Genomic DNA, 14009 nt, shown 5'->3' with positions numbered 1-14009 from the left:
ATTTGATGCTGTGAAGTTTGTAAGAAATGCCTAAGATAAATACATTAAACAAAACATTGAAAGGGAAATAAGTATTACTAAATACATTTGGTTGTAATGTTGGTGAAAACCTGAATGTAGACAAGCAATCTGCATCCTTCAAGGTGATAGTACTGACAGCCACAGACATGGTGAGATGATCTCCTGAAACAAAGATTTGGTCACAGTAATAGGACGTTGGGGCCTAGCTTAACTACTGTGTTGGAGTCTCAGGGAGAGATATGAAGTCACCTCTGAGATAGGAAGAACAGCATACATACATTCATGCACACGTGTCTATCTGTGCACTTCAAATTGCAAGAAAAATGGGAGATTCTTCAAGAAATGTTGTTACAAGTCTGTGCATGAATTCCTTCTCTTCCTCCCCCTCAGGGTCTTAGGAATGAGAAATCTTAAGCTTAATGTTTTTCTCTATGAAATACTGTCGCGCTAAGGGGCCTAGATGACTAACTGTTATGGGTCTGGTCGGATTCAGGGTACTGAACTATCACAGTGATGGATTTACCAATAACATAGCACATCCTCGATGTAGTCTCATTCAATGAGAACTGTCACAGCTAGGAACAATGCAGTGAAGGGCAGTTTATTAACAGCAACAGGGACACAGGTTCTTTGGATTGCCAGCGATAAATTCACTGTCCGCAAATGCAAGCAAGCACACATGAAATACACAGGTAGTCATCCTGGCTATTTACACATTAAAAGGCACAAAGCCTCTAGAGATTTCTAAGTTTCCATGGAGCCACCTGGTACAACAAAGTGTTCAAGTCTTACACCATGACATCCCAATACAGGGAAGAAGAGAGGGTCAGCCAGTTGACAGATCCTGGAAGTCAGAAAGGTATCCTTTGTGATGGTAGCTTCCCTAACATCCCCTTCCTCTTATGCCAATTTACATTATCTGCCAATCTATTCTCTTTAGTGAATGGTGATAGGACCCACAGGAATGGTGTCAAGCTGAGGCAGGAGGTGTTCAGACTGGACATCAGGAAGAGGTTCTTCACAGAGAGTGTTGTCGTGCACTGAAACAGTCTCCCCAGGGAAGTAGTCACTGCACCAAACCTGTCAGAGTTTAAGAAGCATTTGGACTGTGTGCTTAGTCACATGGTCTGAATTTTTGGGTTGATCTGTGTGGTGCCAGGAATTGGACTCAGTGATACTCACACAGAATCACACAGAATTTCTAGGCTGGAAGAGACCTCAAGATCATCGAGTCCAACCTCTGACCTAACGCTAGCAGTCCCCACTAAACCATATCCCTAAGCTCTACATCTAAACGTCTTTTGAACACTTCCAGGGATGGTGACTCAACCACTTCCCTGGGCAGCCTGTTACAATGCCTCACAACCCTTTCAGTAAAGAAGTTCTTCCTAACATCTAACCTAAAACTCCCCTGGTGCAACTTAAACCCATTCCCCCTCGTCCTGTCACCAGGCACGTGGAAGAACAAACCAACCCCCACCTCGCTACAGCCTCCCTTGAGGTACCTATAGAGAGCGATAAGGTCGCCCCTGAGCCTCCTCTTCTCCAGGCTGAACAAGCCCAGCTCCCTCAGCCGCTCCTCGTAGGACTTGTTCTCCAGGCCCCTCACCAGCTTCGTTGCCCTTCTCTGCACCCGCTCAAGCACCTCGATGTCCTTCTTGTAGCGAGGGGCCCAAAACTGAACACAGTACTCGAGGTGCGGCCTCACCAGACATGAGTACAGGGGGACGATCACCTCCCTAGCCCTGCTGGTCACACTGTTCCTGATACAAGCCAGGATGCCGTTGGCCTTCTTGGCTACCAGAGCACACTGCTGGCTCATATTCAGCCGACTATCCACCATCACTCCCAGGTCCTTCTCTGCCTGGCAGCTCTCCAACCATTCCTCTCCCAGCCTGTAGCTCTGCTTGGGGTTATTGCGCCCCAGGTGCAGGACCCAGCACTTGGCCTTGTTGAACTTCATGCAGTTGACCTCAGCCCATCGGTGCAGCCTATCCAGATCCTCCTGCAGAGCTTTCCTACCCTCAAGCAGATCGACACACGCGCATAGCTTGGTGTCATCTGCAAACTTACTGAGGGTGCACTCAATGCCCTCGTCCAGATCATCGATGAAGATATTAAAGAGGACCGGCCCCAGCACCAAGCCCTGGGGGACGCCACTAGTGACTGGCCTCCAACTGGACTTGGCTCCATTCACCACGACTCTTTGGGCCCGGCTATCCAGCCAGTTTCTAACCCAACGAAGCGTGCACCAGTCCAAGCCAAGAGCAGCCAGTTTCTTGAGGAGAATGCTGTGGGAGACGGTGTCAAAAGTCTTGCTGAAGTCAAGGGTCCCTTCCAACTTGAGATATTCTGTTTCTGTGATTTTCTATGCTAGGACAGAGTATACTGTGACTTCTGATATGGAGATGAATGAAGCTGAGAAAGGGTTGCTCCTTTCTTTGCTTGATGATATTTTAGTTCATCAAGGTGTACCCATGCTGGCAATTCAGGAAAGGACATCAGTTCTTTCATGTCTTTTTTTCCAAGTCTGTCCTGTCAATCTGTAACTTAAATAGAGCAAATAGCTGAAGTAAAGATATGGGCCTGTAGAAGTAGACAGCATTTGAATGGTCATAAACCTTTTCAACAGGGACTGGTTACAGATTCAATGTGCCATTGAAAGTTTTTTCCATTCTTGAAGAAATTTCTTCTGCTGAATTCAAGAGCCATTCCACTGTCCCAGGGATCAGCCAACAAATCCAGAAAATAACTTACTTAAAGAGGTTTGCGGTCCTCGGTTTCTCCATCAATACAGAGCATTTCTTTCCATTTCTCCTCAAATAAAAAAAATAAAAAATTATAAAAAAAAAAAAACACCACAGCCTCAGCTAACGCCTGTCTCCCATATTCATGCCCCCTCCGTAAACATTCATCAACCAGCAGAGACCCCTCCAACCCTTCCCTACCCACAGTTCCACCCAGCCACAGCTGTGCACACAATCACATGCAACATAGTGTCCAAGATCCTCTGCACTCCAATATATTCTCAGTTCAGAATGCTTTTTCCATTACAAACACCTTGCACACATTCACACAATTCTGGCAAGAAAAACTATCAATACAGCTTTGCCTATATCAGAGCATTAGATGTTTTAGGAAATTCTGGTACTGAAGGCAGGGGGATTTGCTGGAAGTCCTGGAGAGTGACTCATTTCCTGGTTTTAGGAAAAGGGCACTGTCACTTGAGCTGATTTAAATGCTGTCAGATCTAAACATATTCTTCTGGTCATTGGCATTTTGGTTATTGAAAGATGTCAGTGAATAAGACAGGCACAAGGTTAGAAAAATGATACCTGTGATCTCGGTTAACACCTGGCATCATACACTGTTCTGTGCATTAAGAGCTTTTCCAAGGAGGGCTCTGGCACTGGAGCACCCAAATTTTGGTCAGTTGGACCCAAGGCTGGAGCCCAAACCCAGTCCAAGCCAGGGTGCTGGGTTTCCTAGTGGTGCCCAACAACACAGCGGTTATAGGTCGTGGCCTAGGAGGGGACAGGAGGGCCTTGGCAGCTCAGAGCACAGTGTTCAGAACACCATGGAGAGGTACTGGTAGCTGCTGTTGCTTTCCTGTGAGGCCTGCTCTCAGCAGTAGGTAGCAAACCTGTTTTATGCAGTGCTGTCATGCTGGGACAAAGTGCCCATCCTCAGGATGTGCCTGTGTCTCCAGGATCTATTTGAGAGCAGCTAGATGCCTGATTTGGGGAACTGAATATCTTGAATTTCCAATTGCCAATGACAAATAATCCAGTCTCCTCAATAGAGCTCTTCTGGGTTTTCACTGTGCAGTTGCCAAGTTATGGAGCTAGCTGCATAATAGGCAGGAGTGAGGCACACAGCCAGGCAGCTAGCTGTATGTGTGAAGTCAGCCAAGGGAAGGCCTGGTTTGAAGAGGAAGTGGCTAGTGAGCATATATAATTCCAGGTGTTCACAAATAGTGCTTTCAGGATAGTGAGCTCTGATGTAGTATTAGCTCTGTTGAAAAAAAGCAAGCTTAGAAACCTAAAGCCTGTTCTGGAACAGGTCCTAGCCCAAGGGTAGCTTCTTGTATGTGAGCCAGGCCATAGGAAGGAAGAATTGCTTCCTTGCTCCTCCATGTGCCTAATATCCTCTCAGTAGTCAGATGATCATCCAAGTATTTCAGTCAAAGTTCAGGTGCGTTTGATTACTGATACCTGAAAGGTAACACTCCACAGCTAGCAGAAAATACCTGTATGCACTTTTGCATACAGGCATTGCATTAACAGTGACATCTAAATGTAAGTGAAAAAATATGCTCAATCCTTAATTTTACCTAATTAAAATTATGCTGTTGTGTACCTTTCTTTTCTATGTAAGATATTACGAATATCAGGGAAGAGGATTTAGAGAATATTCATAAAACCTCTGAAAAAATAATGAAAAGATTGTGTTGCTAAGTATTGTGTGCCACAGTCACTTATATCAATATATAAGTATACATGGATATTCAGATCTTAATTGTTATATTGATTTACATCTTTTCTGTACACGAGCAACATGCTGTTTGCCAATATATTTCCCAGTCCTAAACTCAGGTGTCACTCTGTGTTTTTATGAGTAGAGTTACAGTTATTTTTCTGTCTTTTTAAATACTCTAAATTTCCTGCAGTTTTTCCAGTATTTCTCTTCACTTAAACGCCTGCTTTACAGAACTATCCTTTTACTGAATTGTGTTAGCAGATTCAATCTATAGACAGTGGTTATATTTTATTGTTCAAAGACAATGAAAAGTTTTAAACATAAAATGACAAAAACTTGCAGATATTTCATGGAGCTACACACGATTTCCATATTTAGAATGAAATGGATTTGGATAAAGTAATCAAAATTTAAACATGATGATGTGTGTCAAATTCAGTGGATTTCAGTCTGCAGAGAACATAATATATTTATCTGTGATCTGCTAGGAATGTTTAGGAAAAAGCCTATATACTGCGGTCATCTAAATTATGAAGGCTTCTTACAGAAGAAATTGTGCCACTGTCTTATCCAGAAACTACATAATCTATTGCTGGACTGACCTCCATCCTCAATCTGATCTTTGAAGTGCCTTCAACAGCTGAGAAAAGAAGTAGCTGATTCCCACTGCTGTCAGGACTTAGTGCAAGCACAGCAGGGGATGGCTGGAGAAATTAATTAGGTAATTACCTTTTATGTCCTCTCTGATATTAGCGTCCCCTGCATTTGCCACCATTTCCAGGGGGACATATAACCGAACCCTTTTCCTTGTCCCTCTCAAGTCTCTTCTATATACAAACAGAATTTCTGATAGAAATGGTGTTCACCCACCACAACTGCTGGGCTGAAGCTGAAACCCAGACAGAGGGGCCAAAACCTGTCCTGCAAGATTCCTACACCCAAACAGACCTCTCAATGACTGAATTATCTACCCAGACCCTCAGTTGCAGGGAACTCCAGAACCTGGAAGTCTCCCTAAAGCCTGAAGGCAGAAGTCAATGTCATGGGTGCAAGTGTGCCAGCTGGACACACTTTTTGAGCAAGTTCCCCTGTTGAGGGAAGAGTTCACAGGCAGAGTAGTATTCAGGAATATAAGTGGGAGATTGATGTGTAGTATCGTGCACTGACACAGGATGAGCAGCAGCTCTGCCTTAAGTCCTTGCAAGGGGTTGGTAAGCTAGCTTGCAACCCTGAGCTGATGGACTTGTCTGACTCACAAGACAAAGGAGACTAGACCCTTGCCTCTTCTCGGAGCCAAGGGGAGAGTTTCCTCCTTGCCCTGAAGTGCCACTGTGCAACTGATATGATGCTGTGGAGCTGGAGAGTGTGTGAGCAATGGTCAACAACCTAGAAAGAATAACTGTACAAAGTTGATCCAGCCAATCAACTGTGTTAGAAACAGTGCCACAAAAAAAAGCACAATGCCTGTTAGTAATTGGAGGTTCCTTGCTGAGACGCACTGAAGCACCCATTTGCCATCTGGACAATCTCTCTAGAGAGGTTTGCTGTTTGCCAAGATCCTGCATTCATGATATCACAAAGAGGCTACCAAGTCTCGTAAGACCAGAGGACTACCATCCTTCTCTTTCATGTAGTGTTGAATGATGCAGCAATGAGGAGACTGAAATATCAAAAGGGACTTCATGCCCCTTAGAAAGATTTTGAAGAGATCAGAACTGCAGTTTTCTCCTCTGTCCTTTCAGAGACTGAGACTGGAGACTGAGATCCAAGAAATAGCAGAAAAACAGATCAGGTGAACAATTGGCTGCATGTCTGGTGTCATACTTGGGGTTCTGTGATCTTGGATGCTCCTTCAAGAGAAAGGGCATGATGCCACCAGATGGGGTGCACCTGACCAGGTGGGACAAGAGTATTCCAGATAGAAAGCTGGCTGGACTTACTACCAGAGGTTTAAACTAGATTCAGAAGGGGAAGGGAATGTACAGGAAACACCAACACTTCAGGAAGCATCAGGGAAATACCTATGAATTGTCCCAAAGGAGTTAGGGAGGGCTCCTCTAGAAAGGTGATGTAGCTAATAGCCCAATTGAAGTGCCTCTACACCAGTGCATGCAGCATGAGAAAGAAGCAGGAGTTGGAAACCATGGTGGATTTGAAAGATGGACTGTTTGGTGGATAAGGAATTGGCTGTCTGGCCACAGCCAGAGAGTTGCAGTCAATGGATCTATGTCCAGGTGGAGGTCGGTGACTAGTGGTTTCCCTTAGGGGTACATCTTAGGACCACTGATGTTTAATATCTTTACCAATTGCACAGACAAGGATACAGGGCACCCTCTGCATATGCAGATGACACCAAGTTGAGAGGTGCAATCGATACAACAGAAGGAAGAGATGCCATCCAAAGGGACCTGAACAAGCTTGAGAAGTGGGCCCATATGAAAATAATGACGTTCAGCAAGTTCAAGTGCAAGGTGCTGCGCCTAGGTTGAGGCAATCCCAGATGGGAATACAAACTTAGAGACTCATTGAGAGCAGCCCTGCAGAAAGAGACTTGGGGCTTCTGATGTATGAAAAGCTTGACACAAGCCAGCAGTGCGTGCTTGCAGACCAGAAGGCTAAATGCATCAACAGAGGAGTGGCCAGCAGGTCAAGGGAGGTGATTGGCCCCCTGTACTCTGCCCCTTGTGAGGCCACACCTGGAATAGTGTATCCAGGTCTAGGGCCTCCAGCACAAGAAAGATGTGGACCAGTTGCAGTGGGCTCAGAGGACGGCCATGAAGATGATCAGAGGGCTGGAGCAACTCTCCTGTGAAGACGGGCTGCAAGAAGAGAGGGCTCTGGGGAGACCTTGTTGTGGCCTTTCAGTGCTTAAATGGGGCTTATCAAAAAGATGGAGTGCAACTTTTTACATGGGCAAATAGTGATAGGGCAGGAAGATGAATGGTTTAAAAGAGAGGAGATTTAGATTACATATTAGAAAGAAATTCTTCACTCAGAGGGTAGTGAGGCACTGGAGCAGATTGCTCAGAGAAGTTGTGGATGCCCCATCCCTGGTAGGGTTCAAGACCAGGCTGGATGGGGCCCTGAACAACCTGGTTTAGTGTCTGGCATCCCTGCCCATGATAAGGGGAGGTGTGGAACTAGTTGATCTTTAAAGTCCTTTCCAACCCAAGCCATTCTATGATTCTATGATTCTATGATTCTATGATTCTATGAAATAACACTGTTGCGCATTGGTGAAAGTTTGTAATGCAGCAGTCTTTACTTCACAAGATCCAAGTTTCAAGCTAATGAAGATGGGCACAGCAGGATATGTTAATAAAACTGGAGGATCCCTTATATGTTTCTCCAGTATGTTTATTCTTGGCCTGGATATAGTCCCTCTCAAGAACAGCTAATTTTTGACCACTCAGTTACAGCTGGGACAGTTCTGAGAAGAATGTGGTCTTATATTTGTTCAACTTTGATTGAATTCAAAGACAGAATTCAGTTTAATTAAAAATATCTTAATGACCTTCTAGTGACAACACCTGTACCACAAATAGCCACAGTTCCCACAAATGTGTCATATTGGAAAGGAAAGGAAAGGAAAATTGCCTCCAAAAAAAGAAAGGAAACTGCCCAACTCCTGTAGGGAATGCTGTAAACATGGTCCTGTGATGCATCCATCACTTTGGCAGAAGTCCAAACCTCTATTTCTTCCAAAAGCAGATGATAAATTAGAGACATCTTAGCTAACAGCTTGAGAAGAAAATCGGCCTCCTGTCTTGGACAAAACTTTCAACTGTCTGATAAACTCAAGGGCAGATTAAACTCTGTGTCCCTCTTAAGCTACAAGTATTTTCTTATGGAATTAGATTTAAATACTTGAAAAATTGGTTTCAATATAGGTACCAGAAACAAGTGTAATTAAATAGTTTCAACTAAAAGCTAAATTTGCTGGCCTAAATTCACCCTATTCAACATTGTGTGGTTGACACAGATGACAGTCAGAAGCTCAGCCATCATCAGTTCCTTATAAACTGTAACGGACCAGCAAGACTGAAAACATGTAGGCTTGCAGCACATATATTCATTCACTTTAAGCATACTAAAGAAAAATCTCATTGCTGCGACTATTTTTAAGTGTCATATCACAGAATCAGAGAATCACAGAATGGACAAGTTTGGATGGGACCTCTGAAGATCATCTAGTCCAACCCTCCTTCTGAGCAGGATCACCTAGAGCACATTGTGCAAGATAGCATCCAGGCAGGTTTTGAATATCTCCAGAGGAGACTTCACAGCCTCTCTGCGTAACCTGTTGTACTGCTCTGTCACCCTGCCAATAAAGAAATGTCTCCTCATATTGAGCCAGAACCACCTGTGCTTCAGTTTGTGCCCATTCCCTCTCATCCTGTTACTGGGAACAACTGAAAAGAGGTCAGCTCCATCCTCTCAACACCTGCCCCTCAGGTATTTATACACATTCATGCAGTCTCCCGTCTTCTCTTCTCCAGGATAAGCAGGCCCAGTTCTCAGCTTGTCCTCATATGACAGGTGCTCCAGTCCTCTAATCATCTTCATAGCCCTCCTCTGGACTCATTCCAGTAGTTCCATCTCCCTCTTGTACTGGGGAGCCCAGAACTGGGCACAATACTCCAGGTGCGGCCTCACCAGGGCTGAGTAGAGGGGGAGGATCACATCCTTTGACCTGCCAGCAACACTCTTCCAAATGCATCCCAGGACACCATTGGCCTTCTTGGCCACAAGGGCACATTGCTGGCTCATGGTCAGCCTACTGTCCACCAGGACTCTCAGATCCCTCTCTGCAGAGCTGTTACCCAGCAGGTCAGCCCCCAGACTCTACTGGTGCTTGGGGTTATTCCTCCCTGGGTGCAGAACCCTGCACTTGCCCTTGTTGAACTTCATGAGGTTCCTCTAGGCCCATCTCTCCAGACAGTCCAGATCCCTCTGATCAGTGCACAGCCCTCTGGGGTATCAGCCACTCCTCAGGGCTTTGTGTCATCTGCAGACTTGCTAGGGGTGCACTCTGTTCCATCATCCAGTTTGTTGATGAATAGGTTGAACAGGACTGAGCCCTGGGGGACACCGCTAGCTATAGGTCACATGAACTAGACTCAGCTCTGCTGATCACAGCCCTCTGAGCTCTGCCATACACCAATTGCTAATCCACCTCACCATCCACTCATCTAGGCCACACTTCCTGAGTTTGTTTATGAGGATGTTATGGGAGACAGTGTCAAAAACGTTGCTGAAGTCAAGGTAGACCAGATCCACTGCTCTCCCCTCATCTACCCAGGTAGTTGTCTTATCATAGAGCGCTATCAGATTGATTAAGCATGATTTCCCCAGTCCATGCTGACTACTCCCATTCACCTTATTACCCAGCACCTGCTTGGAGATAACCTCCAGGATGACCTGTTCCATCACTTTTCCAGGCATTTTTTGTGGATGTTAAGTTTGCTTAAATGATCTCTGACCTGATCCTCTTTGACCAAGAGAAAGTACTCCTTTATCCAAATTTACTGATTTACTAGTTTTCAGATTTACCAAAATTAATTTCAAATGAGCCTTGGCCTTCCTTGTTGCATCCCTGCACACTCTGACACATTTCTCCCAAATGGTCTGTCCCTTTTTCCACATGCTGTAAACTGCCTTCTTGTGTTTTAGCTTTGATAGGAGCTCTGTGCTCATCCACACAGGTCTCCTGATCTCTTTGCTTGCCTTCTTACTCATAGGGATGTAGCGATTTTGAACTTAGAGGAAGTGATGCTTGAATATTGACCAGCTGTCTTGAACCTCCTTCCTGCCCATCCCAATCCCATGGGATTCTTCTAGGTAGATCCCTGATGAGGCCAAAGTTTGCTCTCCTGAGCAAATAAAATCCCACCATACTAGAAAATCTTTCACTATAAAAATACATTTTAATGCCTTAGTTTTTTAGGAGGACCTTCATTAATTAGTACTTGCAAATCTAGTCATCTTGGTCTTCCAGGTCATAGTTGAACACCCCATCCCATGACATCCCACAGTTTATTTCCCATTTTAAAGGAATGCTTTTGCTGATGTTAAATTTGTCACACTGAGAAAAATCAAAATAAACATGCTAATTGTTTATTTTTTAAATTTGCCATTTGTCTTCTGCCTTTATCTGGAAAAAATGTATTAAAAGAGAAAATTCTTTACCTGATATTTTGGGGAAAATGGATGCCACTTTGCTGGTTCATGTGGTAAAATAGCTGAGCACGTATCCCAGAGACACACAGTACTCACCTAAAATATAGACACAGACAGATGAATCCTCTTCGTTATGACTGGCTGGCAGAGGCAGGAGGTGACTAGTGCAGGCACATATACAGCACTCTCCGTTGAGTATTGGCATGGCCCATTTGTCCATCCAGCATCCCTGCCCAGATCCCAGGCCCCCTTAACTACTTTAGAAGTCCCCTCCTCATCAGCCAATCCCACCTGATGCTTGCTGCAAACATACAGCTCTCACACACTCATCCCACATGCATCCCGCATTTGAAAGTCCCCCTGGATGTACCAGCATGGACACTCCACTCTCCTGATACCCTAGCCCATACCTCAGGCCCCACTGAACTCTGAACATGCTGACTGGTTCTCCTTGGAGTTTGCTGGTGAATGTACATGCACAATTCTGTCCCCCCTCCCCTCCCCCCCACTAGGTTTGGGGAAGATAAAGGCACTCAGCCCCCCAGCAGCCAGCACCAGGCACACAAGCTATGCTTCACAGCCCTGTTCCAGCTGCCAGTACAGAACCAGGCTCACACCTCACTCGTGCCAGCCCTCCACCTCACCCAGCTGGTTTGGGAACACACAATACTCCTGCCCCAGTGGCTGTGAGCAGAAGACCCTATTCACTCCAGTAGCTGGCATCGAGTTACTCCATTTACTCACACAGTCAGCACCACAGGCTGGGGTGCCTGCTCACCTGGCCTGACTCCAGGATCTCTCACCAATCTTCACAGACCCACATCCAAGTCTCACCAATAGCTGGCACTTTGTCCTTGCAGCACACATACAAATGGGACAGAGTGTGAATACAGAGAGAAAGCTGACAAGAGATTTAATAAGAAAATATATAAAAAGATAGGACAGACCGTTGTGATCAGGTGCAGGTCTTAGCCAGACAAGTGTACTAAATGGCCCCATTTTACACTTGACCAGGTCTTTAAAACCTTTTCCTGATTACACCCCCCTCCCCTTTTTTTTGTTCCTCCTGCTCCCCTTCCTCCTGTGAGAAACAAAGTTGTGTTTTTGCCATATAAGGTGTTTCTGCAGTGGAAAATTACACTAACCTTGAATATTCAAAAGTGATTGTGCAGGCAAGACAGTAGAATAGCAGTGGGGAGTATGTTAAGCAGATAAGTGGAAGGTCCCGCTTTCCCAAAATAAGGAGGATCGCTGAGAAAAACAGGATGAGCAGTGCAAAATCAGTAAAAACAAAAATGGGCTCTCTAGTCATTAGAGAAGGAGTTAAAAAAAAAAAAAAAAAAAAAAAAAAAAAAAAAAAAAAGGAAAAGAATAAGTTAATGGTTGGTCAAATAAAATTGTACATATATGGTATAGAAAGGTATCAAGTAACTTGTGAACCTGTAACACTCAGCCAATGAGGAAACAGGGGAGGCAATAGGTTATGATAGACTTTTACTGTGTGCTCCTGCCCGCCACTACAATCACGAATAAAATAAGTTAACAGAAGACTGTCTGAGAAAATCATTGAAATATTTCTCACACTCCCACACACCCCTCATGTTTTCGCAGAGCTCTACAGTTTCCTGCAGCACTCCCACCCCACATGTGCAATCCTATCTTATCAGCTGCAAGGTTACAAAGTTGATCTTGGATGTGGCCCCTGTAGATTGACAGTTCAGCAACTACTTTAATTGTAATGTTTTTTTTTTCATGACATCATCTCCATTTTTGCTTCGTCTGGTCTGTTTCTCAACATTTTTTCTTATTGCTTTCCTTTCTTTTCTTCTTATCATCCCCATCCAGAAATCTTTGCTCTTACAACTTTGCTCATTTCAACACTTCCACATTATATCTTTCTTTATCAATTAGTAGAACTGAGTGAGTTTGTTTGTCATCGTTGTCTCCTAGCTAATCAGGTATCACAGAATCACAGAATCACAGAATTGAAGGGGTTGGAAGGGACCTCGAAAGATCATTGGATCCAACCCCCTGTTAAAGCAGGTTCCTTAGAGCAGGCTACCCAGGCAGGTGTCCAGACAGGCCTTGAATATCTCCAGAGAAGGAGACTCCACAACCTCCCTGGGCAGCCTGTTCCAGTGCTCTGTCACCCTCACCATGAAGAAGTTCTTTCGCATGTTGGTGCAGAACTTCCTGTGCTCTATCTTGTGGCCATTACCCCCTGTCCTGTCCCCGCAAACCACTGAAAATAGGTTGGCCAAACCCCTCTGTCTCACACACCTCAGGTATTTATACACATTGATGAGATCCCCTCTCAGTCTTCTTTTCTCCAGGCTGAACGGACCCAGGTCTCTCAGCCTTTCTTCATAGGGAAGATGCCAGGCCCCATATCATCTTTGTGGCCCTCTTCTGGACTCTTTCCAGGAGATCCCTGTCTTTTTTGTACCGGGGAGCCCAGAACTGGACGCAGTACTCCAGGGGAGGCCTGACCAGGGCAGAGTAGAGGGGCAGGATCACCTCCCTCAACGTGCTGGCCATGCTCCTTTTAACGCACGCCAGGATCCCATTGGCCCTCTTGGCCTTGAGGGCACACTGCTGGCTCATGGTCAACCTGTTGTCCACCAGAATCCCCAGGTCCTTCTCCTCAAAGCTTCACTCCAGCAGGTCATCCCCCAGCCTTTACTGACATGTGTGGTTGTTCCTTCCCAGGTGAAGGACTCTACACTTGTTCTTATTAAACCTCATTTGGTTTCCTCCTGCCCATCTCTCCAGCTGGTCCATGTCTTGCTGAATGGCAGCACAGCCTTCCGGCATATCAGCCACTCCTCCCAGCTCTATGTCATCGGTGTACTTGCTGAGGGTGGACACTATTCCCTCATCAAGGTTGTCAATGAAGATGTTGAAGAAGACCAGACCCAGCTCCTACCCCTGTGGAACACCGCTAGTCACAGGATGCTACTGGATCAATCAGATATGCTACTGGAATAACTATTCCCACATTCTCACATGCCCTCATTGATTAGTGTGACTGGCCAGGTTTGGTTCCCATCTATGCCTCCCCTTCTTACTAACCCTTGTTGCATTGGATAAGGTCCTTGACCAGACACTCTTAGAGGAGCAGACCTTTACATACCTTTATAGCAAGGAAATTAGACTACATATTAAATTCAAGTTTTCAATGCAAGGTGACCAGGGAAAATTAATTCTGACTACACCTGTAGAAATCAAAGATGAAGAGGAGCAACAGATGAACGTCATTGAAAAATGCTGGATATGCAGGGCTTCTGTGTCACTGAAACTATGAATACAGATATCACATCTTTATTTCC

Source organism: Aythya marila (genome assembly GCF_965140915.1).
Source record: "Aythya marila genome assembly, chromosome: 18".
Taxonomy (NCBI): domain Eukaryota; kingdom Metazoa; phylum Chordata; class Aves; order Anseriformes; family Anatidae; genus Aythya; species Aythya marila.
The sequence above is the reverse complement of the archived record's forward strand: the minus strand, read 5'-3'. Positions refer to the sequence as shown.